We start from the raw sequence: 26,772 nt of genomic DNA, 5'->3' as shown, positions 1-26,772 counted from the left end.
GAAAGTCACCTAGAACCAGAGAAAATCAAAACTCACGGGAACAACTTACAAACTAAATACAACAACAAAGTTTAACCAGGGGGAACAACAATATACAGAAATCCTCTGCTCCAGCAACAAAATCAGCTACAAGTCCAAATCAATGCACATGAGCAACATAATAAAACCCAAAATCAGGTTAATGAACTAGAGGAACCAACTTGGAGTACTGTGGTACGGAAGAAACCAGAGTAAAAATAAAACCATAATGGGTACAAAGAAAGACGAAGAAATGCAAGCAGCAGAAACAACGGCTTGGCTATACAGGGTGTTACAAAAAGATACGGCCAAACGTCCAGGAAACATTCCTCACACACAAAGAAAGAAAATATGTTATGTGGACATGTGTCCGGAAACTTACTTTCCATTTTAGAGCTCATTTTACTACTTCTCTTCAAATCACATTAATCATGGAATGGAAACACATAGCAACAGAACGTACCAGCGTGACTTCAAACACTTTGTTAAAGGAAATGTTCAAAATATCCTCTGTTAGTGAGGACACACGCATCCACCCTCCGTCGCATGGAATCCCTGATGCGCTGATGCAGCCTTGGAGAATGGCGTATTGTATCACAGCCATCCACAATATGACCATGAAGAGTGGTACCGGGGTTGCATAGACAAGTGCTTTCAAATGCCCCCATAAATGAAAGTCTAGAGGGTTGAGGTCAGGAGAGCATGGAGGCCATGGAATTGGTCCGCCTGTACCAATCCACCGGTCAACGAATCTGTTGTTGAGAAGCATACGAACATTTCGACTGAAATGTGCAGGATCTCCATCGTGCATGAACCACATGTTGTGTCGTACTTGTAAAGGCACATGTTCTAGCAGCACAGGTAGAGTATCCCGTATGAAATCATGATAATGTGCTCCATTGAGCGTAGGTGGATGAAAGTAAAATGAGCTCTAACATGGAAATTAAGCGTTTCCGGACACATATCCACATAACATCTTTTCTTTATTTGTGTGTGAGGAATGTTTCCTGAAAGTTTGGCCGTACCTTTTTGTAACACCCTGTATATCGGTAACTTAAAGAGAACTATCACAACTGATACAGTAGTGAAATACCTTAACAAGAACGGAATACTGGGACAACTAGAATGTGAAGAACTGCGCACACCGGGCAACAAAAAAGCTTTCAAAGTAGGAATTCTGTTTGAAAATCTACAGATCACACCAGAATTCTGGCCTGAAAACATAAAAGTACATCGATTTCGTTTCCCAAGACAATTGATGGAAGAGGCAGCAGAGCTCAACTAAAGTAAGAAGAAAACCAGAAGAGCAAGAAAAAAAAAGCAGTCTTGTGGAATACAGAGGGAATAAAAAGTGCTCTTAGCCTAACACAAATAGTCATTCTGCAAAACTCGGATCTTGTAATTCTAACAGAAACCTTCCTGATAGACAACTGGCAACATAAAGATTTCTACAATTATCACCTAATGGCAAAGAAGGGAGAAAGAGGATGACCCATGGGAGGAATATCTATCCTACTGAAACCCTGGAGGACACCCACCAAAAAAATCATAAAACAAGAAAATAGTATTCTAGTAGAAGCAGCAAACATAAATATAATTGCAGCCTATTTTAAACTGCACACAAATACTGTAGAAATAATTGACGAAATAGTCACACTCATCAAACAGTGTGACAGCAAACCAACCATTGTTGTAGGTGATCTAAACTGCAGAATAGACACAGAGAACTATATAACAAGACTAGTTATTGAAACCCTAGAAGAAGATGGTTTCACCCTACTTGACAATAGACAGATACCTACATATATATGCCACAATGGGAAAATCACCATTGATATCGCATTAACAAGAGGAGAAATAAAAGAAAGTATTAAACCAATATGGCATGATTTTTATCCCTCCTATACGAAAGCACATTCCAATGAAGATAAAAATAAATAATGTCACATCACCGCCAGCAAGAAAGGCCCACCAAATCACACAAAGAAAAATAGATAAAGAAAAATTAACAAACCAGCAAGAACAAATAACACAAATAGAAACTTTAATAGAGGAAGGAGACCTTGAAAAAGCAACAGACAAAATAGAAGACCTCCTAAAAAATTCAGTGATACAAACAAACCCAAAAACAAGGACGGCAAAAAGATGGTTTGATGCTGAATGCTACAGCAAAAGGAACACTGTTCTAAAAACGTTCCACCAGCATGACTAGGAAACCTACAAACTGTATGCAGAAAAGAGGAGAATCTACAAAAAACTAATAGAAGTGAAGAAAAAAGAATACATAGAAGGAGAGGCAAAAAGAGAAGCAGATGAAGCATAGAAAGATCCGTACATAGCAGCAAGGCCAACAAAACTGGCTCACACACCAAATATAGACATGAAAGAATGGGAAGACCACTTCAGTAAGATAATGAACAAACGAGGAATCAAAACACCCACAAAGAAAGAGAAACATCATCAAACTAAGGAAAAAGGCATTGTATGGGAACTTCTAAATGAAGAAGATGTAAAAGAAGTAATAAAAGCACTGAAGAACAAGAAAGCAGCAGGACCTGATAGTATATATAATGAACATATAAAATATGAAAGAGGCCCTCCAACACGTATGGATCAAACTATTCAACAAATTCCTGGAACTTGGAAGAATTCAGACACAATGGAGACACTCGACAATAAAAGTTCTCTACAAAGGTAGAGGAGACCCAACGGACCCAAACAAGTACACAAGTACAGAGGCATAGCCCTGGAAAATACTCAGTTCAAGATGTTTTCGAAGATAATTACACAAAAAATCAAAGCCTGTGTGGACAGTCATCTCCTAGAACGACAAATGGGCTTCAGATCTGGAAGATCAACACTTACGGCAGTCAGGCGTCTTCTAAACATCATCAACAAAGTGCTACAAAAGAAACAAATGTTCTACACAGTGTTCATAGACTTTACCAAAGCCTTTGACCTACTGGAAAGAGATCTCATAGTCCGAAAACTGGAAAACACAATGGGAGAAGATAGCATATGGGCAAGAATAATCAAGTCAGTCCTCGAATACAACTTAACCACAATATCAGACAACCTCATTCTGCATTCGAACAGAATCTTACAGGGCGACCCAATGAGCCCTTCGCTGTACGTTCTTGCCACTGAAGAAGTACTGTGAATTGGAGAAAATGAAGATGATGTACACGTATAGGCATACACTGACAACATAGCCGTAGGTTCAACAGATATACAGAAGCTGCAGAAAATCATTGAGAAAATAGACAAATGGTGCACTGAACAAAAACTACACATAAACATAACAAAGACAGAAATGGTGATTTTCAGAAAAGGAGGTAAAACCCCCAAGAATGCGGAAATCAACATCAGAGGACAAAAAATAAAAATCTCATCAGACTCTAAATACCTAGGGTTGACATTGCAGCCAACAGCCGAATGCTTCACAAAACATACAAGAGAATGTGCAGCCCAAGCAATAACAGCAATACAGGACATCAAAAACATCCGCCTACTCAGTCTAGAAACGGCCATGAAATTATTCAACGCAAAAATTTTGCCAATCCTGGCCTATGGGATGAAGGTTATACGGGACCACCTGACAGGAAAAAATCTAGAAATACTAGAAAAGGTAAAACTGACTTAACTAAAAAGTGCACTAGGTCTCTCAAAGACAACAAGATCTAGACTAATGTACCTGCTAGCGAGAGAGACATTCCTAATTGAAGACATCAAAATTCGATATATGATGCCACATGCTAGGGCTTCCAGAAATCAACTGAAGATCATGGAGGACAAACTAGAAAAAGTATGGCCGGAGTTCTATGGCACCGAAGCAATGGCGAACCACTCATGGACAGCACCAAACTTCGAACTGCGACATGTCATAACTAGATTTTCTATTCATGGCTTTCATGATCTAATTTGCAAAAACAAAACTTATCATGGCCACAACATGTGGATGTGAACTGTGTAACGAAGCCTGTGAACAATATCACATAGAACTGTGCAGTAAAAGAGTGAAATCAATAAATGAATACGCAAAAATGTAAAATGTAAATGTAAAATGTTAAGCTTAGTAACTGTATATGGCTATTTGGCTGCAATGTTATTAAATAAAATAATTCTTTTTGTTTTGCGTGACTGTGACTCAACATCCCCTCTATGCGGTGAGTAGCAGTCTATCCTGTTAATAGTATTATCATTATTCCATTATGGATTTTCCATGGTTTTATTTTTATTTATGACTTACTTATGTATATATTTTTATGTATTAGACTTGTAGTGCTAAATATAAGTAATCACATTCTTGCCATCTTTAATTGTATTTGGTTTGAGGGTGAGGTACCAATGCACTGAAAGGGAAGCACAATTATCTCAATCTTGTAGCTGGCTCACTATTATGATGGCTTTTGTACCACCAGAAGTGTGACCTTACCATGGCATAAGAGTGTCGTGTTTCTGCAGTCCACTCCGTATTTTCTCTCTCTTTGGTTATTTTTCATCCAACAGGTCCTCCGTACACAGGAGAATGGTGTCTCTTACACCGATTAACAGGCTAGAAGCAGCTTTTGTATTCATTACAGTTCTTTAACAATGAGTGTTACTGAATGCCAGCTGTAGGGCTCATGAGAAAGCATGCCCTAAGCCCCCACCCACAGCTTTCAATTTTGGATGTCGAACTGTTCATCTACATCTGCTGTCATGTGCCCACATCATCACTATCATGCATGCATGCATGCCAAGAACTTTATTTTTTGTAAAGAATTGTGCAATGTGACAGTCATTTCACTTCTTGGACTTTTGTCTGTTGTGACTACCACACTTTCACAAGCTTAAAAAATATTCCAATTGAAACTCATCTCTGCTATCTCAATAACATATCTTGGAGTGCAGACCACTCCACACTCTTACATCTTTACAAAGTCATCTCTTATCTCAACTACATTACAGGACTGCTTTATGGACTGGCAGCTGTATGGTGTTATGGCCACTGGATCCATTGCAGAATCTTGCAACTGGCACTTTTCAGATGAGCTCCATAGAAAGTCTTTTGGGGGAGGATGGGATTTATGCCTTGTAGAACAAGCACCACCGCCTACAACTGAATTATGCAGTACGTATCCAAAGCCACCCTGAAGACTTGAACCATCATATCCTCTCCCTTTCAGGGGTATTTGCCTACCACAGAGGTGATCCTGGTCTGTTAATGTCAATAAAAATACATGTGGATTCTCTTCGCTGCGACAACCATCTTTCCGTATGGAACTCTGTTGACAAGTTATATTCACAACCACCCAAGGATCCGCCTGGGTGTATCTTGAAGATTAAAGGAAATAACAGATCTCTTTGCATCTCAGTGTTGATTCCTGTCAGTTCTCAATGAAATTTCTAGTACAAAAGTACAAAGATCTACAAGCTCATCTGCTATGCTTTCCTACTTTCCGGAGGTCACTAATGATGGTCCCTCCATTGTATGGGTACAACTATTTTACCATGACCCTTTTCCAAGTCCTCTGTTATACTTGCACTTGATGTTGTGAGAGTTTCCTAATCTGCAGTGATCCTCTAGTTCGCCCAAAATTATTTTCTTTTTGACCTCCATGGTACTGGGAGCTCAATTATATTCATCTGGACTTCTAGTCATGTCTGAATTCATAGGAAGAAGATTGTTGATCAGTTAGCAATGGAGGGTACCAGGATAGAAATCTTGTAGGTAGATGGGGAGCCTGGAATGTGACATACAGTTGACTTTGCATCTTCAGTTTCCATAGTAATGGAACAGGTAATGATGTGCTGTGGTCACTAGAAACAGGTCATGAGCAATAAATGGATTCATGGCTGCGTAGTGGTCTCCCTTCATATATTCCAAAAAGAACCACTTTTCTTTGCCAGCTTCTTGATGACACCTTTCATATTCATGGTCACATTCTCAGGCAAGGTGATCCTTGCTATTGTCAGTATGTTGGTTTGAATATCTGCAAGATTTAAACAAAGATAATAAAGAAGATAAATGAATTTGAATTACCAATTTGAATGGAATCTTTTGGATTTGTAGGTGTTACGAAATCTCATGACTAGTGAAAGTTGTGGTTACATGCTTTCAGGAGTAAGATCTCAAAACTTTTTAGGTCAGTATTTTATACAACATATACAGCTAGGAAACCTCTACCATTATTAACAAGAGGAAATGATAAAATGAGAGTACTAAAAGCAGAAATGGAATCTTGGTGGAGAAAATTGAGAGTAGATCCAAAAATCAACTTTAGTAGGACCAAAACAATATAATGAACACAGCAAAATTAGCAGTGTGCTCTCCAAGAACTGCGCTGCTATTTGTGTGTGTAACCTGCATTTGTTATTTATTGCTTATTTAGCCTTACCAGATTAGTACCTTAAGGTCCTCTCTTACATCTGACAAGGAACAACACATACAAAAATATAATAATAATAATAATAATAATAATTGAGACATTAAGAATGATACTGATTAGTTTAGTTTTTTTGAAGCCTTGTTTGGTATTAGATGAAGTGGAAGGGCTATTGAAAGAGGAGAGAATTGAAAAGAAAGTGACAGCAGCTGCTAGGAAAAAATAGATTTTCAGTGCAGAACTCTGTAGACAAGGAGAGGGGAAAGTGATGGGGGAGGAATGGTTGGTGAGAGAGGAAGCTGCTAGAAGAGATAGCTTTTGTGATGAAAAGTGGGCCATTACCTATCTTTTGAAGTTTGAAAGGATTTTAATCTCTCTAATATTTTGAGGAAGATTGCTCTAAAGTCGGGTTCCTGGTACAGAAAATGATTTAGAGAACATGGCAGTGTTGTGTGGTGGTACAGAGAGGATTTTACTTTTTTGAGAACGAGTATTTCTGATGTCTTGTTCGGATAGTAATGTAATGGTTGCAAGTAATAAGGAAGTAGTGCAGTGATTGAGAAGATGATGCAGCAAACACAGGGTATGATAGTCTCCATGCTTGTCGGCATGTAGCTATGATTATTGTTCATAGGCAGGAGTGATACAGTCGAAGTAGTATGCATCACAAATGTATCATGCTCAAGCATTTATCACCATTTCTGGCCGATGTGTGCTATCATACGAAAGTCCTTGGAGAATAGGGTCACAAGATTGGGGATTATTAGTATCTCTGAGTTTCTTTTTAAGGTCAAGAGGGAATACTTTTTCAAATTTCTGTAATGAATGATGTGTTACCGACACCTTCATACAGACTGCAGTTGTGTGTTCATTCCAGTCTAGGTGATGGTCCGGAATGGTCCCCAAATTCTTTGCAGAAGAAGAAAAGGAAATTCGTGTGCTGTGTAGGATTAAGGTTGGAAGAGATGCTCTGAACTGAAGAGTAATAAATCTTTTGTGAGTGACTAAGATTGTTTGCAGATTGGATGGATTGAGTTTCAAATCTATTTTCTGGGCCCATTATGATAAAGCAAGTACATCAGCATTTACATTCTGGATGACTGTACATACATTTGTTGGACTTGCATTTAGGTATAACTGAAGGTTATTAGCGTATAAATGATGTTTGCAGTGGGAGGTTATAGTCAACACATCATTAACGTATAATGAGAAAAGTAATGGACCCAATACTGATCCTTGTGGGACCCCTGATACTATAGTCTCCTATTACGACATTTTGTTACTATCATTACACACTGTTGACAGCATGTGAGGTATGAGTGGAATCAGTGTGCAGCATTTGCAGAAGAGTTTTGACTTTTGAGTTTAGCAAGTAGAATATTAAAGACGACACTGTTGAAAGCTTTGCTGAAATCAATAGCACATTATAGCTGCCTCTCGTGTGTCCATAGCTTGGTATTAGTTCATCAGTTCTTTTATAAGAGCAGTCTTCTTGCTGCGATTTTACTGGAAACCAGATTGGTATTCATCCAGAAGGTTATTTGATGTAATGTAAATGGTAAGCTGATTGTGAAGTATGTATTCTATAACCTTCGATAATACTGGCAGAATGCAAATGGGGCTGTAGTCAGAGGCTTCTTTGGCAGACACCTTTTTGGGTAGGGGTTTTAAGAGTCCTTCTTCCAGGCCACTGGGAAGACACGGAGGTCAGAGACTGGTTAAAAATATACATTATTATCGGCAGTAATGGATTGATGAGGAAGCTGATCATTTCCATTGTAATATTGTTGTACACTGCAGCTGCAGAATGAATTCACACAATTGACATCCTGAATGTGTTAAAGCATTTCTGCTGTAGAAAATTTTTTCATTTGTACCGATCGCAGATACTTCACGGGTTTCAATGGTTTGGGTCCTTGTGTGCTGGTCAAGTAGAGCAGTAAGTGTGGTGAAATACTCATTTAGATCCTCAATAGGAACAAGATGTTCAGCTGCAAATTGAGATTTGCGTATTCATAGCCTCATAGATTTTTTCACAAGACAGAAGGTCTGTGAGAGTCCTCAGTTAACGATTGGGTGTACCTGAGTTTTGCATTTCTCACTGACTAACTCGGTTGCGTAGTAGCTTGTAGGCGACATTGTTCCCAGAAGTCGGATGCTGTTTATATTTCCTGTATGCTGTATCTCTGACAGTCATAAGGTTTTTTTCAGTGTGCTGGTAAGCCATCGTACTAGTTCTCCTCTGACTTTTACAGCTTTTGTCAGAGAGTGTTTATCGGATAAATTATTGAGTCTTTTCGTGAAATTAGGTACTTCGTAATTCCATGTCAAAGCTATTTCCCATCATTCCCTGCCAAGAGATATCATAGGTATCAGCTCTGCTCAGCTTGCTCAAATGCTTAAAATATCTAAAAGTGGCCACTTGCTATTTGCTCTTTGGATGTTGCAACGAATAATTCATGGATATTGTCATGTAGCAGAAGGTGTAATTAGATGAATGACGAACACTAACTTCACTTAACGAAGGTTTATTCAGCACTTGCACATACAAGAGTGCGGAGCGAACTGCCTCCGACCAGAACACATACAGTATATATACAGCTACACAACATTCCAGTACAATGATTCTTGACATTTGTCGATACTTCTAGAATGTACTCGGACCGAATATAGAAATTAAAATTGTACAGTCCAAGTGAGTTTTGAACACACGGCCCTTCATGCAACAGTTTAGTATCATAACCACTACATCACAGTGCTACTCGGCTTCTTCTGTGACACAATATTGTCATAAACAGATAAGTTGTAACATATAGTCATGGTTCTTAAATGTATAAGAAACTGAAACTGAGAGCTGCAGTGGAAAGAAACACATTGGCAATAAAAGAAATGACATCTGCACATTATAAGGATCTCATTGGGCAACACGTGATTCCAGCATTGCAAGAATGCACCACTACTTTCATGCTAGAGGGGGCGATACCATAAGTCACTTGCCAGGTGAGAGATTTGATTCCAGAAACCTTCGGTAATGACCGCATCATTTCTAGGCAATTTCAAGATTTGTCACAGTCCAGTTCCCCTTACCTAAATCCATGTGATTTGTGATTATTGCGATATCTGAAAGATTTTGCACACTAATGATGTATATCTCTGTCTTCCTGATCTGAAGGATAGCATACAATGACGTATCACTCTGATTACATCTGATATGCTGCATATTGTAACTTGTGACCGTATCGTAATGCAGTGGTTGGAACTTTAATAGTGGCAACTATTTAATTACAGCTTGTGCAAAATAGATATGTCTTTCAGAGTTTTATTGACCTCCAGAGTAGTCACCAGCATTGTGTATGACCCGTTGCCACTGATGTGGAAGGCGTAGGATACTCTGAGCAGTGCCAGTTGTGTTGACAGTTCGAGCGGCGCAGTCTATTGCCTCACGAATTTGTAGCAGATCTGAAGTGAATGCCGTGAATTGTTTCCTTCAGTTTAGAAATTGAGTTGAACTTAAAAGGGTTTAAGTCAGGGGAGTGCAGTAGGTGGTATAGCACTTAGTAGCCCCATCAGTCAAACAAATCGTAACAGCTTGCACTGTATGTCCTTGAGCATTGTCCTGCAAAACGATGATCAGGTCCTGTAGAAAGTGTCATCACTTCTGTGTCTATGCTGTTCATTTTTGGATCACAACCTATGACCAGCTCTTCGCCCTGTATCAGGCCACAGAGTACATCTGTCAACACGGGCTGTTCAATTGTGTCCTCTGCTCAGACTCACTCAGTGCCCTTCAAAGTGCACTGTACACTGCCCATTCCTTAGTGCAGCGAGTCCAGGAAAACTGCCACTTGCTCAGTCTTGGTGTGGAGTCACTGTGATATTTATGTGGGTTCCTGGTCATGTCAGTTTGCCAGGAAACGAAGCTGCTGACGCTGCTGCCAAGGCTGTAGTTCTCGTACTTCAGCCCGCTAATTCCTATATTTTCTCCAATGATCTCTGAGTTGCCGTCTCTCAGTAGGTGGTGTCGCTTTGGCATCACCAATGGTCCTCCCTTCTTGGGAATAAGCTCTGGCTTATTAAGCTTCTCCCAGCAGCTTGGATGACCTCCTCTCAGCCCTCCCACTGGGAGGAGGCCATTTTAACTAGGCTGCATATTGGGCACTGCATTTTTAGCCATTGTCATTTGATAAGTGGTGCTACCCCACCACTTTGTACACATTGCACTCTCTAATGTCTCTTGGGACTGATGTATAGTAACTCCTCTCTGTCTTTGTGTTCTATAGTTTTGACTTGGGCACATATGACCCCAGTCATTTATTGCGCCCTAAAACAAAGCCAGTGACAACTGTCGGAGAAAAAATAAAGCATGAAGTGATGCAGGTAGTTTGCAGCTGTCAGCCTGTCTTAGATTACTTCTACAGGTCGCATGCAAGTGCAGGACAATGTCTCCCATGACATAATACTGCTCCCACCAGCCTGCATTTGTGGCACACTGCCCATTTCAATCTGCCGTTCTCCTCAATGATGGCATTTGTAGAGACAACCATCAACTTAGTGTAGCAAAAATGTGATTCACCTGAAGGGCTTACACATCTCCATTCATAAATATTAGACTTCCAGTGGTCCTGTACTGACTGCAATCTTATCTGATAGTGTTGTTGGGTCAAAATGTGATCACATAGCGTTAGCCTGCTCCGAATCTCCATGTTCAACAATGTACAGTGAACAGTGTGCTCCTAAAAACACATGCGTGCACCGGCATTGTACTTTTTCAGCAGAGGTCACCTATCACCATCCATCCTACTTTACAAAGCAGACAAGCCTCCAAACCCCATGTTCTGTGAAATGTCTGTTCTGTGAAGAGTCGTGGATGTCTGACCATTTAGCATCTAGTGATAGTTTGTGTCCTCCTACCTCTTTCTGTAGATGCTCAAGACCAGCTTTACTTTTTATGAGATACTTGTTCACTGACTGTGAATAATAATAATAATAATAATCTGCTGCCCTTCGCAAAAGTCACTTATCCCAATGGATTTCCAAATTTGCAGTCCATATCTTCCCTAGGGTGATCCCTGTACAAGTCTGCTCCCCTTACATACTTTTGCTACCTCGTCATCTGCCTATAACGCCACCAGATGGCATCCAACGCCATGGTGGGCAGTGGTCGTAATGCCTTGGCTTATCAGTGTATACCCACTGAAGAAGCAACAATACTGCATTCTTCAGGCTCTTCCCACTGTAAATCTGTTCCGCGGTGATCTGAAGAAATAAGCTGCAGCTATCAGAGAGCATCAATGGTCACTTCAATCACACCAATGCCATACTTCTACGGAACATCTAATAGCATTCCAGAGACTTCGAGTGAAGGCATGGTTTTTAACAAAAAAGAGAATGCAGGAATGTTGGGAACACTACGTATCTTCTATGAGAGCCCACAACTCTGTTGTCTCAAGTATGGATTGAACCGCACCACACTTGCAAACACTCACTATTCGCAGTAGTTCCTGACTGTGAATAGTCTGTAATGATCTTGCCGTCGTTGCTGAATGTTTTGCAGTACATTTCACCGAAGTATCCACATGCTATAACTACCATCCCAATTTCCTGGCCATGAAAAACCAGGCTGAATGAAACTAATAATCCTTCTACGCAAAAGATGTCTAGTCATACAGTATTTGATTTCGTGAACGGGAGCTCTGCAGCACTGTAGCAGAGCATCACAACACAGCCCCTGGACCCAGTGAAACCCATAATCAAATGCTTAATCAGCTTAGTGACAAAAGCATGAAACACCTCATTTTTTCAGTCACATTTGACAGGCAGGGCAGTCCTCCCCCCCACCCCCAGCCCCCCCCCCCCCAACTTGCCCCCCTGCTGCCACCCAATTTCCTCCCTCCCCAGTGGTGGGAGGGTATTATTATTCCTCTCTTGAAACCAGGAAAAGTCCCTCAAATTGTAACTAATTATTAACCAATCTCTAATGAATGGGCTGTGCAGATTATTTTAAAGAATGGTCAACCAACGACTGGTAGCGCCTGCTAGCCACAATTTTTCACAATTTAAATCAAATTCTGTTCCACCACAGGCCAACTAATTCACCTGGACTCTGCAATGCACATTGCTTTTGTTCATTGCCAACACCTAATTGTTGTGTTCTTTGACCAGCAGAAGGCATTCACTACCACCTAGTGCCATCATAACATTGTCTACTCTGAATTAGCATGGCTTATGGAATGCTTACTCATTTTTATCCAGAATTATCCTTTTGATGGTTCCGCATCCAAATGGATTCACACTTCAGCAACTAATGTGTATAGGAAACTGGGATCCCTCAGGAATCAGTTCTGAGTATAACCTTCTCCACCGTTGTAGTCAATGGTATTGTGACTGTAGTGGGACCCATAGTCTCACCATCACTGTTTGTTAGTGACCTCTGCTTGTATTACTGCTCTACATCATTGCCCACAGCAGAGCACCAACTTCAAGGGGCCATACGAAGTGTATAGTCTTAGACATAAAAACTGGTTTTCAGCCAACTGCCAACGAGACTACATCAGAGTCGTTCAGTGAAGCTGGGCAATAAGACCAGCTGCCCCTCAGAATCCTAAGTCTGGCCATGTGCACAAATTGGTAACACTGTAGGATGTGGAAGTGTCTGGAGAAAGTGTTGTCTTCTAGAGTTTGTATAGTGGTGTATCACTTAGAGGCCAAATGTGGCCACTGGCTACCGGACATACACCACCTGCCGCTGCTGTCCAGTCAGGTCACCCAATCGCAGTGAGTATTAACAACTGTCATTTTCTTATTTGAAGTTCTAGTTTTTTTATCCAGTTACGTGTGAGAGTTTGCGTACTTGAAACTTGGGTACAGTGAAACCCCACTTTTACCCTTTTCAAGGGACTTCGAAAAAACAGTGTAAAATGTGGGAAATAATGTTTTAAGCTGTAAAAGTTATGTATAGGATACCCACTTGCATTTTATGTATAATATATGTACATAACAGGCATCAAAAGACTTATCAGGGACTTGCTTCTTACCTCATGAAGGTTTATTATATAATAAAAACCGCTGATGTAACTGGAACTGACAACTGTCTGGGAAGTATGAACGTTTGAATCAATTTAATATTTCATAATCGATGTTTTTGAAAGCCTGCAGCTGTCATTCACTATTTAAATAATGAAATACTGCACTAGTTATGTATTTTTTCATGCTTAGCATGACGCATTTTGAGAATTTTTTCTTGTTGTCAAGTGCAAATATGTAATTAAATCTTTTGCATGGTGTTTTAATATGAGTTATTCTGCATTTCTTGCACTGTAGTCGTATCGAAACACGTTTTGCTCAGCATGAATAAAGAATGTAACCGGTGCTTTGTTTAAACTAAAAACATTTGAGCAACGCAAAGTGAATGACAGTGTCAACTAGCGCTCCAAGTGGCCATACGCCGACACTCGCTAAATATGGTTTTGACAAAGGTGTCACAATGATCACAACAATCACAAAACTGTGTTTACGCAGTAGAGACAGTTTGGAAATGGTTGTGATTGGTCATGATATCTTCATTCGAACGAACCTATTTACTCACATCAGCCACCATGCCAAGTAGAGTTCGGCAGCAGCGGGAAATATGGCACAAATTGTTCCAACTTCCAGACATTTACTGGTTCAAATGCACTGAGTAGAGTGCCCTGGTATCAAGAAACTTAACCACGTAATATTTGTAAGCACTACTGGATGGTCAACATCATTTTTTCTCCACAAACATTTTTTTGTAATGCGTATGTCACAGGAAAATTATAAATATGTTGACGCAAAACCAGGTGCAAATTAACATTGTGGGTATAGGAAATTTGACAGGACCAATAAAAAATGTTGTAAATGGCGGGAAAACGTTAATTCCGGGAACGTAAAAGCGGGGTTGTACTGTACGTTGTTTAAGTGTTGTAAAATAGTCGCAAGTGGAAAAAGGTCTAACATCTGCGAGATATTGTTTGCTTTGGGTTTAATAGAGGGGTGAAGGTAGTGGATGGAGCAAGTGGTTTTGTGCAGGGCACATCAGAAGAGGATTTTCTTGTATGAAGAAAGATCATTCTGCAATGAATGATTTTCCACATTCATAAAGTCTTCATGATGGTTCAGAAGTTGGGTGTAGGAGTACTGCATACAAATTCCAGGATGGTAGCTTCCATCCCCTCCAGTAGTAAGAAATCCAAGCAAAGAGCCAGCTCTCATAACACCAACCAACCTTCAAAAAAATTAAAGAGAGTTGTTCTCATGAACAGTTGTGTCTGAGAAAGTGCAAACTTGACAAGTTACGGTAAGCTTGTGGCATGTTGTGTGTTTACACCATGAGCAACCAGCCACGGTTGTGCGTCTGTAGTGGTGCAGACATCCAGCAACTGCCTGGTGGCACATGATATGGGTCATTTTCAACATTTAAAAACAACAAAAAAGATCATTCTGCACCCGCTTACCTTGACAAGTGAAGAGTGAAGTCCTTGAAACTCGTGAGAATTTTTATCTTGTTACGGACACTCTCAACCACTGTTTATGACCCATTACCACGCTGCTCCCAGCCCACAAGTGGGCTGTGGCCCCATGGGTTGAGAATCACTGTGTACCACTTCACAAATTGGACGTCGTCGACATTCAAGAAATGTTTAAAACAGCTCATTAACTTGAACCACTGAATGAAAAATGGCAGGCCATAGTGTTCACAAAGGTTCCCACTATAAAGATCAAAGCCAAACTCCTTGGGAGTTACAAAGTGTGTGAGATGTTCATCTAGGTATCCACTCTTAAAGAATGCAAGTAGATTCACATTGGGGTAACAGGTGGATGAGAACTGGTGGGATGTGATGGCATGCAACCAAATGTGAAACAGTCTGTTGTGGAGGTTATCGTGAAACTGGCTATCATTTGAGGCATAGCTGCAAACTGGGCGATAATATGTGTCACAGGCAGGAAAAAAACAAACATCCAGAGGCTGAATTTGTCCAGTGGTTCCAGGTGATATGAACTGCAATGTTACACAATTTTCAGATGGTATAGTTTGCTCTAAAGGAATATGGTTTTATACGCAGGCGAGGAATCAAGCAAAAGCAAGTTATTTTGACCAGCTATTGGCCAAAAGCACTGCTCAAGCCATAGTTTTAGTTTTGTTTTGCCCATTTCCCACTATTGCTTGCTGTGGCATAAATATTTCCTACTGCTCTTGCAAGATCATGCATACGACAAAGTCAGAGGAGGCAGAGCACGTCTAACTTATCGCAGCACAATAAATAACTTCCCAATCAATTAACCATCCAGATTAACAGTCATCGTAATTGTATACGAATGTGTTAAGGCACTGATGTTAGATGATTTTGTTACAAATTTCTCGGTACCTCTAATTTCCAGGTTACCTTCATATGCATTTCCTCTTCAAATCCTTACTGTTTGGAGTTGAAAACAAATTCCGTACTGAATGATGAGATAAGTTTGTTTCTTATCTAGAAATTTTTGGGCAGATACCGCAGTCAGCAGTGCATCATCAACTTGATGCTTTGTTTGAAATTTTGTTATTGTAGGTCTTCCAGTGCTGTACATTGTTTGAAGTTATGCAGCCATGCACTGCTTGCCTTGAAATCACTGTAATATGTGTCGTGAAGTTTGATTTCAAGTTATGGTTTATCTTTCAGCAAAAGAGAGCTATGGATAGTAAGGTGTCTTAGTTATACACACTATCATGAGATCAAAACAGAACTGCTTCACTCTTTAGATGTGATGGCTGGTGCATTGTCACTAACTGAGGTTTGTTGGGTGCCCAAAGCTGGCAAAAATTCTCTCAAGATGTTGAATGCTAATAGCAGCAGTGCTGCCACTGCTAGTGTTCAACCAGACTAAGCTAGTGAAGGTGTCAACCATGACAAAGACAAAACAGTTTCTCCCATGTGTATGAGGCAAGGAACCCAGGTAGTCAGTATAGTAATTGCCTATTAGTTGCCATGTTTTATGGAGCCCTAGGTGATGTCCACACAAGGACTGAAGGAAGTATGTAAACACACCAGGGATTGGGCTCCAGGGTACAAATAACTTGGATACCTCATCCCCCCCTGGACTGGAAACAAGGAAAATGGCAAATGCGAAATCCTGGAACAGTCCCTCCAGCTTTCAACTTATCATAAATGGACTGCTGTTCAGGGTCTTGTTGCTGCTGCACTTAGAGATTGGCAAACAGGTACGGAATCTCTGTCAGAACTCCATGTTGCATACTGCGATGTCAGCCACTATCTGATCATCCGCACTTTCAACAACATACCACCAGTTACACTGCTGCTTTTCCTACAGCCGCCACCATGGCACGAGGACACTGCCTCGAATATGTGTGCCACTGCCAATGAGATGCAAGCATCCCCTCTGTGGAGCTCCAGCAGTGGGTCTACTCAATTTCAAACATTCATGCACTGCCCCGCTTTGTGTGTTTGCCAGTTGAATAACGTTCACAGACTTTCATAGTGGCCGAGGCTTGTGATCCACTGAATAGTTATTGTAGTGAAGTGTGACTGATTCGTAAATCTGTGGTATCTGTATATGTTCCAACATTCGAAGCTACTCGTAGCAACTGATGCTGCAACTACAGCTACAAAGTTATATATTATTTTTTACTATTTGATATTAGATATAGAATAAATTAATATCTGAATTCTCTGTTCGTGAACAACACCTGTTCCATGCTCCTGTATCCACTAAAGCACCACACAGCATGCAGAGGAAGTTATAACACATGGAAGCTGTCCATTAGCCTCATACTCGTCACCGACATCATCCACTTGAATCATTCAGCTCAATGCCATTGGCAGTTTGGTTCTGTCCCCATTTAATATGGCAAACTTTGAACTGGAACGCAGAGATCCTTACTGCCCACTGTGTTATTCACCCCATCATGCATGTCTGCCCAACACCCAGTTCAGGGCTGGGTTGTCGGTTTCCAAGCAAAACCACGATGTTCCAAATCGAATTTGAATTTCTCTAATGCAAACACCATGGCCAACACTTCCAATTTGTACACTGAATATTTGGTTTCAGCTGGTGATAACACCTGCAAAGTGTATGCAAGAGGCCTCCTCTCTGAATAAGGGTGTGGAAATGGATTAATAATTGCTTGAATACTTGGAAAAATTGATTGAAAAGAATAGTTGAAAAAATATTTGAAGGTAACTTATGAATCTGTGCACAATATTGGGTGAACTTTAACTGATGCCAATATCAACAGACATTTAATATCATTACATTCAAGGTCAATAAATGTAATTTGATTACGTACTGCTGCTTCCAGTAGTGTGCGGTACCAATTAATCCCCACAACGATTGAAACTGTCGATCTGTCGCACGAAGCACAATATTTTTAATGGAAGTAAACAAAGTTCAATAGACGCCTACCAAGTTTGAATCATTACCTTCACATTAATTCCATTGTGTTTAGTCTTGAGTGTGACAATGCTGATGCAAAATGCTTGACTCCAGATACCGCGTGAATTATTCTTTTCTACACCAAACCTCCTGATGAAGGATCTCGGCGGCAAGTGAAATGATGAATAGATAGGATTTGAACTTATAACTGTGCGAATAAATATTTCTTTTCTAATAACTTTTTATAATACCTCTAATGATTGGTAAAAATACACATTTTTAACAACACTGATGAGGCAGATCCAAGCATATGTGCATACACTACCACTTCCCGAAACAAAAGGGTGAAGGTACATGAATTAATAAATTCAAGAGCGTATTTGTTACTTTGTTTCATACAGACATTTAACAATATATCAAAGCATTATCCTTGCCACAAAACAACTCATTAATTTACCTTTGGCTCATTCAGTTTACATATAGCTTATATATGAGAAAAGAAAGAAAAATAATACCATTCAATACATATCTCCAATCTACTCTTGTAATATGACAGACGCCACACCAGTATTGGAAATGCCAGTGTAAACAATGAACAGGCAATTACAATCAGGGATCCCCAGTACGGGTGCCATTGTACTGGCTATATCAATGCCTCAAAGGCAGCATGTTGAGATTCACCCCATACAAGTTTTTTGCCCTCCCTGCATAATTGGTTAATAGGAGCCACTATCTGCAAGAAATACAGTATGAACCTTTGGAAGAAATTCACGAAGCATGTAAAATTGGAAGTGGCCGTCTTGTCCTGTGGAACCAGAAACAAATGAATGGCCTTTGTGCAGGTGTGGTCGCAGGCAACCCCTTTCAAAGATATGGTGTGTCCCAAAAAGGATATTTCGTCCCGGGCCAAAGTTACTTTGGTGGCTTTAACAGTTGGACCCACTTCCCATAGACGCCCGAACACCTGCTAGATGTGGACACATTGCTTCACAAAACTGCCACAGTACATGTCTACATCGTCCAAATAATTATAAACAAACTTGACTACAAGTCCGACAAGACTGCCGCACCTGTGGCCAGCTCAAAGGGAACCTATTAAATGCAAAGAAGCTGTAGCTGGTACAGAATTCTGTTACAAGCTTAGACTACTCTGCTAAAGGGATTTGATAGTAGGCCTGGTTTAAGTCCAGAACTGTAAAAACTTTGTCCCCCGCAAACCACACAAAGCAGGTGTGTAATTCCGGGAGTGGGACAGACTCAAGCACAATGTTCTGATTTTAATGTCAGTAATCAATTACAGAACTAAACCGCTCCCCGTGGGGCTTAGGAATCAGAAGTATAGGCACAGCATAAGAAGAGGCAGAAGGACTTATGACACAATCAGCAGGTAACTGTTCAGTGACCTTACACATTTGGTACGTTTTAGGTGGTGATAACCAGTAGGGAGTCAGATGCACTGGGTGCTGTTCCATGAGCTGGATCTGGTGTTTGATTCTGTTATTTACTCCAAACATATTACTTAACACTTCCGGAAAGTCATCCAAAACTCTCATTAATTGGGCAGCTTGATCTCTGGACTAACATCAACTCTTGCTTGCTATGCACTCACTCTACATGCATGCCTTTGTGTCAGTGCCACGGACACAAAACTTAATTCTCCTATGGCCTAAATTTAAAATAAAAATGGCCGCCTGCATAATCGACCAAGCACTGGGTCAATTGCCAATAATCACCACCCAGAAGGAGCTTCACCACCAAATTTTTAACAATGAAGAACACAAATGCCCATGAGAAACCCTGTGCAGTCAGTTTGAATCGAGCCTGACCAGTGACATTAAAGGGATGGCCATATGCCGCATGACACACTTGACTAATCACACTTAGCTCCAGCAACTTGGCCAATTGCGTGTAACGTTTATATTACACGTGATCCAAAAAGGATATATTAATCCTGGAATCCAGCAGAGCACATACAGTTTCACTTCCTCACACTGAGCACACATAGGGCAGCCGCCCACCCCACATGGCGAAAACCCTACAACAACCTAGTGAGAGTCTTCTTCATAAAGCAGAATGTTCCCCTAGCTTCTGGTATCAGCTTTTCATTCGTGTACCTTTAGGTATTGGGCTCTCTCTGGCAAAATGTCCAGGCTTCCCGCAATGGTCGCGCACAGTCCCAGTAACAGGATGTGACTTACCAGATCTGACTTCACACACATTACTTACCATGCCCAGGTCGTTGCTCAGATTTAGTTCTGTCGCCCCCTCCTCCTTCCCTGCCTCAACACGTCACTCTCTCCCAACCTGGCCCCCCTGTTTATGGTTAGTGTAATTAATATTCTCTATTTCAACCAAAGGCTTGTCTAAATCGACAAAGCACTCTGGCTTTTTCACTAAATGATATCCTGGGCCTGTCCTCTGCTGTTATACATTCCAAGATATTTGCTGCCGCTTGTTCTTTAGAGATCTCAACACACAATGTTAATATGCCGAGAACCGCTTCATTAACATAATGAGCCACAGGCTCATCCTTGCAATGTACCCGGTGTACATGTAGGTCTTCCAAATCCTTCTTTTGCACAATGTATTTCACCATTCAATGCTTCTGCATTTATCCTAACCAAATGGGCTACTGCCAAGAGATAAATAAGTTGTAAGAGTACCCAATAATCATCCTGTAATACGTTAGGGTGTTCATGTAACCTAACCAACAGTCACAACAATTCAGTTAACTGATCAGTACTATCTACTGATGAACAGCCATCATTGGGTTTGGCAACATACCAAATGGCCTGCTGATTTTTTGTTCATGTCAGCCCTCACTAATATTAACTTCAACAACCTATTCCAATTTAGAAATCATATTTGCTGTCGTAAGGCCACAGCCTCATCCTGCAACCTCTGTACTTCGGACAAAACTGAGGGATGCCTACTAATACTACATATGTCATGAATTGTATTAGTCAGGTGGTCCAAAAGGGCACATACTTAGGAAATCTGTCTTTGAGATGGGGAGTCAATTTTAAAACCTGATAAATCGTCCTGAAGGTCACTCAGTAAACTTTTACAGAATTCAACAATTTCCCTCATCTTACCCACTGTCTCGGCAGAGGTGTTTGCTAGGGCAGTCAGGGAAGCATGCAGGCATAGACAAAGTTCCACTATGCTGCCCTCCATGTTTTGTTTACAAAAGCATAGCTTGTATTGCAGGCACAGTTTTCTAAGACTTACCACATCTATGACCTTCGTGACTGCGGGGAGTTTTAACGCAACAATAACACAAATAGAATAAATATACTGATGGCTATGCTATCACCAGTGTGTAGTTTGTATCCTTACGCCCACACCATGCTCTGTTACCATTTATAGATAACAGCAGGGCACAGGGCTGCTGGAGTGTAATGGCCGAACCCATCTTTGAATACGATATAACAATATTCTTTATTCTTATTATCTTTATTTTATATTCTATAACAATATTCTCTATTTACCAGTGTTGGACACTGGTAACAAATAGACATCTTTATTACAATAGCTGGCCCTTAGCATATAAAATTTAAAAAAGAAAAAAATACAGTGAATAACACTTGGGATCAGAAGACATACATATATGCCTCAGTTCAAAACAAGTTAGCATAGCAATCGTTACAAGACATTTTAAATGCAAAGTGGTAGTGGGGGGGGGATTTTCAAGTAGAATGATATTTCAAACTAAATTTAGAACAGTTTCCAATTTCATAAATCATATGTAAAAGGAGTGTCAAAGACTCAACCAGTACCTCTGAAAAGGGGAACTTGAAGCAAAACACAATTCCCCAAAAATTAAATTGACCAAAATTACTGCAAGGAAAATCTTTTACTCAACAGGTTAATTTATCACACCTCTGGCCGGTTGGTCCCAGTAGAATCAGAATTCTTTAATCTTAACTTAAAATAGTATGACTAACAAACAATTTAAAGAGAAAGTACTTTTTTGAGAACATACAATACATCAGTTATTGTGCCATTCCACTACAGCACTATTCAGAGAGCGTGGCTCAGCTGACTGCACTGGTCGGCGCCAATGCCCGAGACAATGCTCAAAATGACAGACAGAATAAGTCCCAATCTGCAACATATAAAAAGTAATAAATTTACAGCCAAATATGATGGTACTTGCCAAGCCCCCAAGCTTTAGGAAGCATCATTATAAAATACTACAACTTCCTATTAATTAACTAGTGAAAGCCAGGAATCTTTTAAAAATAAATCTCAACACTGGCAGATGTTGCAGTTCATATGACCAGCATAAATCTATCTTTAAACTGCAATCCAGGAAAGTGAAAATCAATGAAACTACTACTACTACTCTGGCTTTCTTACACAGCTGCAATCAAAGCAGGCCATGAATCAATACTTGCTTAAATAAGACAATACATGGAAGCACTAGGTAATAAAAAAAATAGACCAGCCTAAGCAACTACCAATTTTCTATAAGGTGAACCAGATAACTTTGTAATCCTACAGTAATTATAATGGCTCTCCTGAATTAAAACAGGTTAAGAATAATGACAGAGTTACTGGGCTTGCTCTGGCTTCACACTAAGACACCTTAAATAGTACAGGCCTTTCAGAATGATTGCCAAACCACTTCAAAGGCTCAACCGTTAGCAGTAGCCTCATCAATAGGCACAACCAACAGGTTATGCTGAGCCAGAACAATAATGCAGTGCAATCAAAGCACTGTATGGTTTCTAACAAGAAATGGGCTGACAAGAACTTATTAGTTCAGGGGACAGTACCTACAGCAGCAAAAAACTCACCCGCAAAAAAGGGTGCAGTTGTCAGCAAGAGTGAGAAGACTGAAGACTGTGCGATGCAACGGGACAGGAAACGGCTGCACCCAGGCATACACTGCTCCCGGACAGCAAGGGCTTACATTGTGGACACTGCCAGCCCCAGTTCAACTGAGCCAAGGAGACCTCGCGCCATGCAGTCCAACTCAGCTGTGGCTCTCAGATGGCCAGGGAGGGGTGATTGCCTGAGCTGCTACCTTCCTAAATTGCTGATTGGTCTCTGTCAGGTGCTCAGGAGGTGTGACCTGAGATGTGAACAATCACCTAAGGCCCCCAGTTGGAAGGAGTGTGCCATTGGAGATGCTGGCAATTTTGAGGGATTTTCTTGCATTGAGCCAATCATCTTTTTCCACCATCAACGTCTACCAAGTGTAAACAGAATGAGGTTAATGATTCAGAGACCTCTAGCTTCACCACGGTTCCTCATAGTTTCATGTACTGATGATGCTCAGTCATTTGCTACGGTCAATCGTTTATTATTCAGAAAGGTGTTGATGCAGTTGCTGGCCCTGTGAAATCCTGCTCTCATTTATAAAATGGGACTTTGCTTTAGGGGACTACTTTGATTCTCAAGCACACCACCTGCTGGCAGCTTAGTGCATTCACTGCTATAGTGTTTGTGTTGAGGTCCATTGAATGCTAAATTCTTCCCGTGGTGTTATTTACACTAGACTGCTCGATAGTCTGACTGAGGTAGAAATCCAAACATACTACTCCGATCAGGGTGTCATTACAGTCCATCGGGTAACGAAAAAAGTAGATGCAGCCTTAGTGCCCACACATACTTTTTTTTCACTTTTGATACAGTGGTGCTTCCCTCAAAGATCAAAGCAGGCTTTGAAGTTATCACAGTATGACGGTACATTCCAAACTCAATGTGCTGCTACCAGTGGCATCATTACAACCACACTCGAGAGGCCTATTGACATTCAGTCATACATGTAACCTGTGGTAGGGATGCTCACAAGGGCTATTGTTTGCCTCCTCCTCCCCTCTCTCTCAACTGCAATGGCAACCATGTCACCGCCTCCTGAGATTGTCCCGTGTATTTTGATGAGTGGGCTGTCCAGTAGATCCGGGCGAAGGAAAAAGTGCCTTACCCGATTGCTTCGAAGTTGTTGGCCAGTTGGAAACCCTGCATTCTACCATCTGGCACCTATAGTACTGTTCTTGCTACATCTTGCTTCATGAAGGACTTAGTCATGCAGACATGTGACCTCAAATTTAGCACTGCTGTTGTGGAATCGTTCAGCATCATGGTAGCGTCACCGTCTCTCCTCCAGCCATGCAACAAGCCACGAAAATTTCACCTCATGGGGTGAAGTCACTTGCTACACAACCAGCAGGCTGGCAAGGACAGAAGGAATACTCTCACAAAGTTCCTAAGTCCCTCCAGTCAACAAACAACTGAGTCTTCCTCTGCCAACCGGAAACTCTCCAAGAAGTCAAATAAAGGGGGAAAGTCTTATCCTTCACCAACAAGGAGATCCTCTTCAGTGGTGTTGCCGCATGATACCCTCACTCATCCAAAATCTGTGTCACTGGTGTCACCTGACTACCTGGCTCCACGCCGTTGCAGTTTGCATTTTCCTTCCTCACGTGACCTTTTCCCTTTGTACCATTTACATCCCTACGTCTTCGATATTGCCAGGGTAGACTTTTGCCAGCTTATTGGACTGCTTCCCCACACTTTTCTGCTGCTCGGTGACTTTAATGCGCACCATCCCCAGAACCTGTCAGAGAGGTGTCCTCTTGGCTGACCTCAGTCAACTTAACCTCACCTGTCTTAACACTGGAGCACCCATGCTCCTTTCAGACTCCACGCACACCTATTCCCATCTGGACCTATTCTTCTGCACTGCCTAGATTGCCCATCGCCTTGTGGTCCATTCTCTCTGACACATACTCGTGCGACCATTTCCCATGTGCTATCCATTTGCTGTCCTATGTGTACACCCAAATGGCAGCTTTCTAAGGCCGACTGGAGGCTTTACTCCTCACTGGCGACCTTCCATGAATGACATTTCCCCAGTTGTGATGACCAGGTAGAAGATCTTACAAACGTCATCCTTACAGCTGCAGAGCGTTCCATTCCTCTCAATTCCTCTTTACCACACCTTCTCCCGGTCAGTTGGTGGAGTGAGGTGTGCCACGATGCAATTCGTGCACTCAGAAGTGCTCTTCACATTTTTAACCATTATCCTATGATGACAGACTGCATTCATTATAAACAGCTGTGTACACATTGTTGTTGCGTTTCGTGGCATAACAAAAAAGCTAGCTGGATCTCATTTACTAGTTGTTTTAAAAGTGCCCGTTCCTCTTCCATTGTGTGGGCCAACTTCAGACTGCTCTCTGGGACCAAGGTCCATTCTTCAATTTCTGGCCTGACCATAGCAGACAATATCATTGTGGACCCTATTGCTGTCTCCAACACCTTGCGCTGCCATTTTGCGGACATTTCAGGCTCCTCCCACTATCGCCCTGCCATCCTCCATCAGAAATGAGCGGAGAAGGCTCGGACGATATCCTTGTCTTCTCAGAATAGTGAGTGCTACAATACTGCCTTTACGATGAGGGAGCTAGATAATGCTCTCACTTCATCTCGAACCTCTGCCCCAGAGCAAGATGATGTTCACATTCAGATGTTGCAGCACCTTTCTGTTGCAGGCAAGCAGTTTCTCCTTCATGCAGGCAACCGCATCTGGGTAGAGGGTGCCTTTTACTCTAGTCCATTTTATAGTCTGTATGCAGAAGCTGCTGAGCTGCCACTGTCCTACTGCTGTGACTTCCTCCTCAACACATAGGCCTTTTGTTTGCCATGAGTGGCCACCCATCCTGTACCACCTCCTTCGATGACTCATTTGATCGCCAGTATTGGGCGCGTCCCTCTTCTGTTACCTCCTGGAGTTCGCTTTCGGCTATTGCTCCTTCAGCTTAACTTCACGCTGACTGCCACTTTCCCGATGGGTGTGAACCCTTCACCACCTTTCCTTTGTGCAATGGGCCGTGTTCACCTAGGACTTCATTCGTTTCTTAAGGTCTCTACTCCAGCCTCGCTTTTATCACCTTCAGTTTCACATCCTTTGTATGGAACTTCATGATAGTATCTTTGTGTACACTAATGGCTCTTGGACTGACCGTAGTGTTTGGTGTGCCTTCGTCATTGGCACCGACTTTCATCGGTATCAGTTTCCAGAACACTGCTCAGTATTTACTGCAGAGCTCCTCGCATTGTATCAGGCCACACAATACATCTGGCGACACAGGCTTTTCAATTGCGTCATCTGTTCTGACACTCTGTGTCTTTCAAAGCCTCTGTGTGCTGTACACTGTCCGTTCCTTAGTGCGAGTCCAGGAAAACTGTCACTTGCTTATTCTTGATGGAGCCACTATAATGTAATGTGGGTTCTTGGCCTCGTTGGTCTGACAGGAAATGAGGCCATTGATGCAGCTGCCAAGGCTGCAATCCTTGTACCTCAACCCGCTAGTTCTTACAATGCCTTGGTGATCTCTGTGTTGCCATCTGGCATCACCAATGACCCTCCCGTCAAGGGAACAAGCTCCTGGTTATTAAGCCTTTCCCAGCAGCTTGGATGACCTCCTCTCAGCCCTCTTGCTGTGAGGAGATCATTTTAGCCAGGTTGCGTATCGGGCACTGTCTTTTTAGCCATTGCCATTTGTTAAGTGGTGCTCCCCCCACCACTTTGTACCCATTTCCTTCAACCTATAACTGTGCACCATTTCCTGATGGGAAGTTCTTTTTTTTAACCACTTATGTCCACGTTTGTGTTTGCCATCTGAGTTACTGGCCGTTTTCGCGAATGACATATGGGCTGTCGACCGCATTTTACTTTTTATCTGTCATAGCAATATGACGAAGGAAATTAAACTTTTGTTCAGGCCCTCTGTTACTCTATGGTATATTTTATAGACCTTTCTCCTGTTTTCAGCTGTCTTCTCTTCCATTGATTGGGATTAATGTATAGTCGTTTTTAACTCCTCTATTTGTCTTCGTTTTCATTTTCTACAGTTCTGGCATGGGCGTTTATGACTCTAGTTATTTTTGCGCCCAAAAACAAAACAAAAGAAACAAAACTCAGCTGTGTCGCCCTCTGCATCACATCAAGCCAACAGTGACCCTGACTTGCTGAAGTGCT

The 26,772-nt window shown here is 41.4% G+C and overlaps 1 protein-coding gene across 1 annotated transcript in view; it reads left to right on the top strand.

Moving 5' to 3' along the window:
• LOC126175727 (uncharacterized) overlaps positions 1-26,772 on the top strand; it is a 140,206-nt gene that overhangs the window by 21,108 nt on the left and 92,326 nt on the right. The gene's annotated exons all lie outside the window — the stretch shown is intronic.

This window comes from Schistocerca cancellata, chromosome 3 (assembly GCF_023864275.1).
Source record: "Schistocerca cancellata isolate TAMUIC-IGC-003103 chromosome 3, iqSchCanc2.1, whole genome shotgun sequence".
Lineage (NCBI taxonomy): Eukaryota > Metazoa > Arthropoda > Insecta > Orthoptera > Acrididae > Schistocerca > Schistocerca cancellata.
This window is presented reverse-complemented; position numbering and strand designations above follow the sequence as displayed.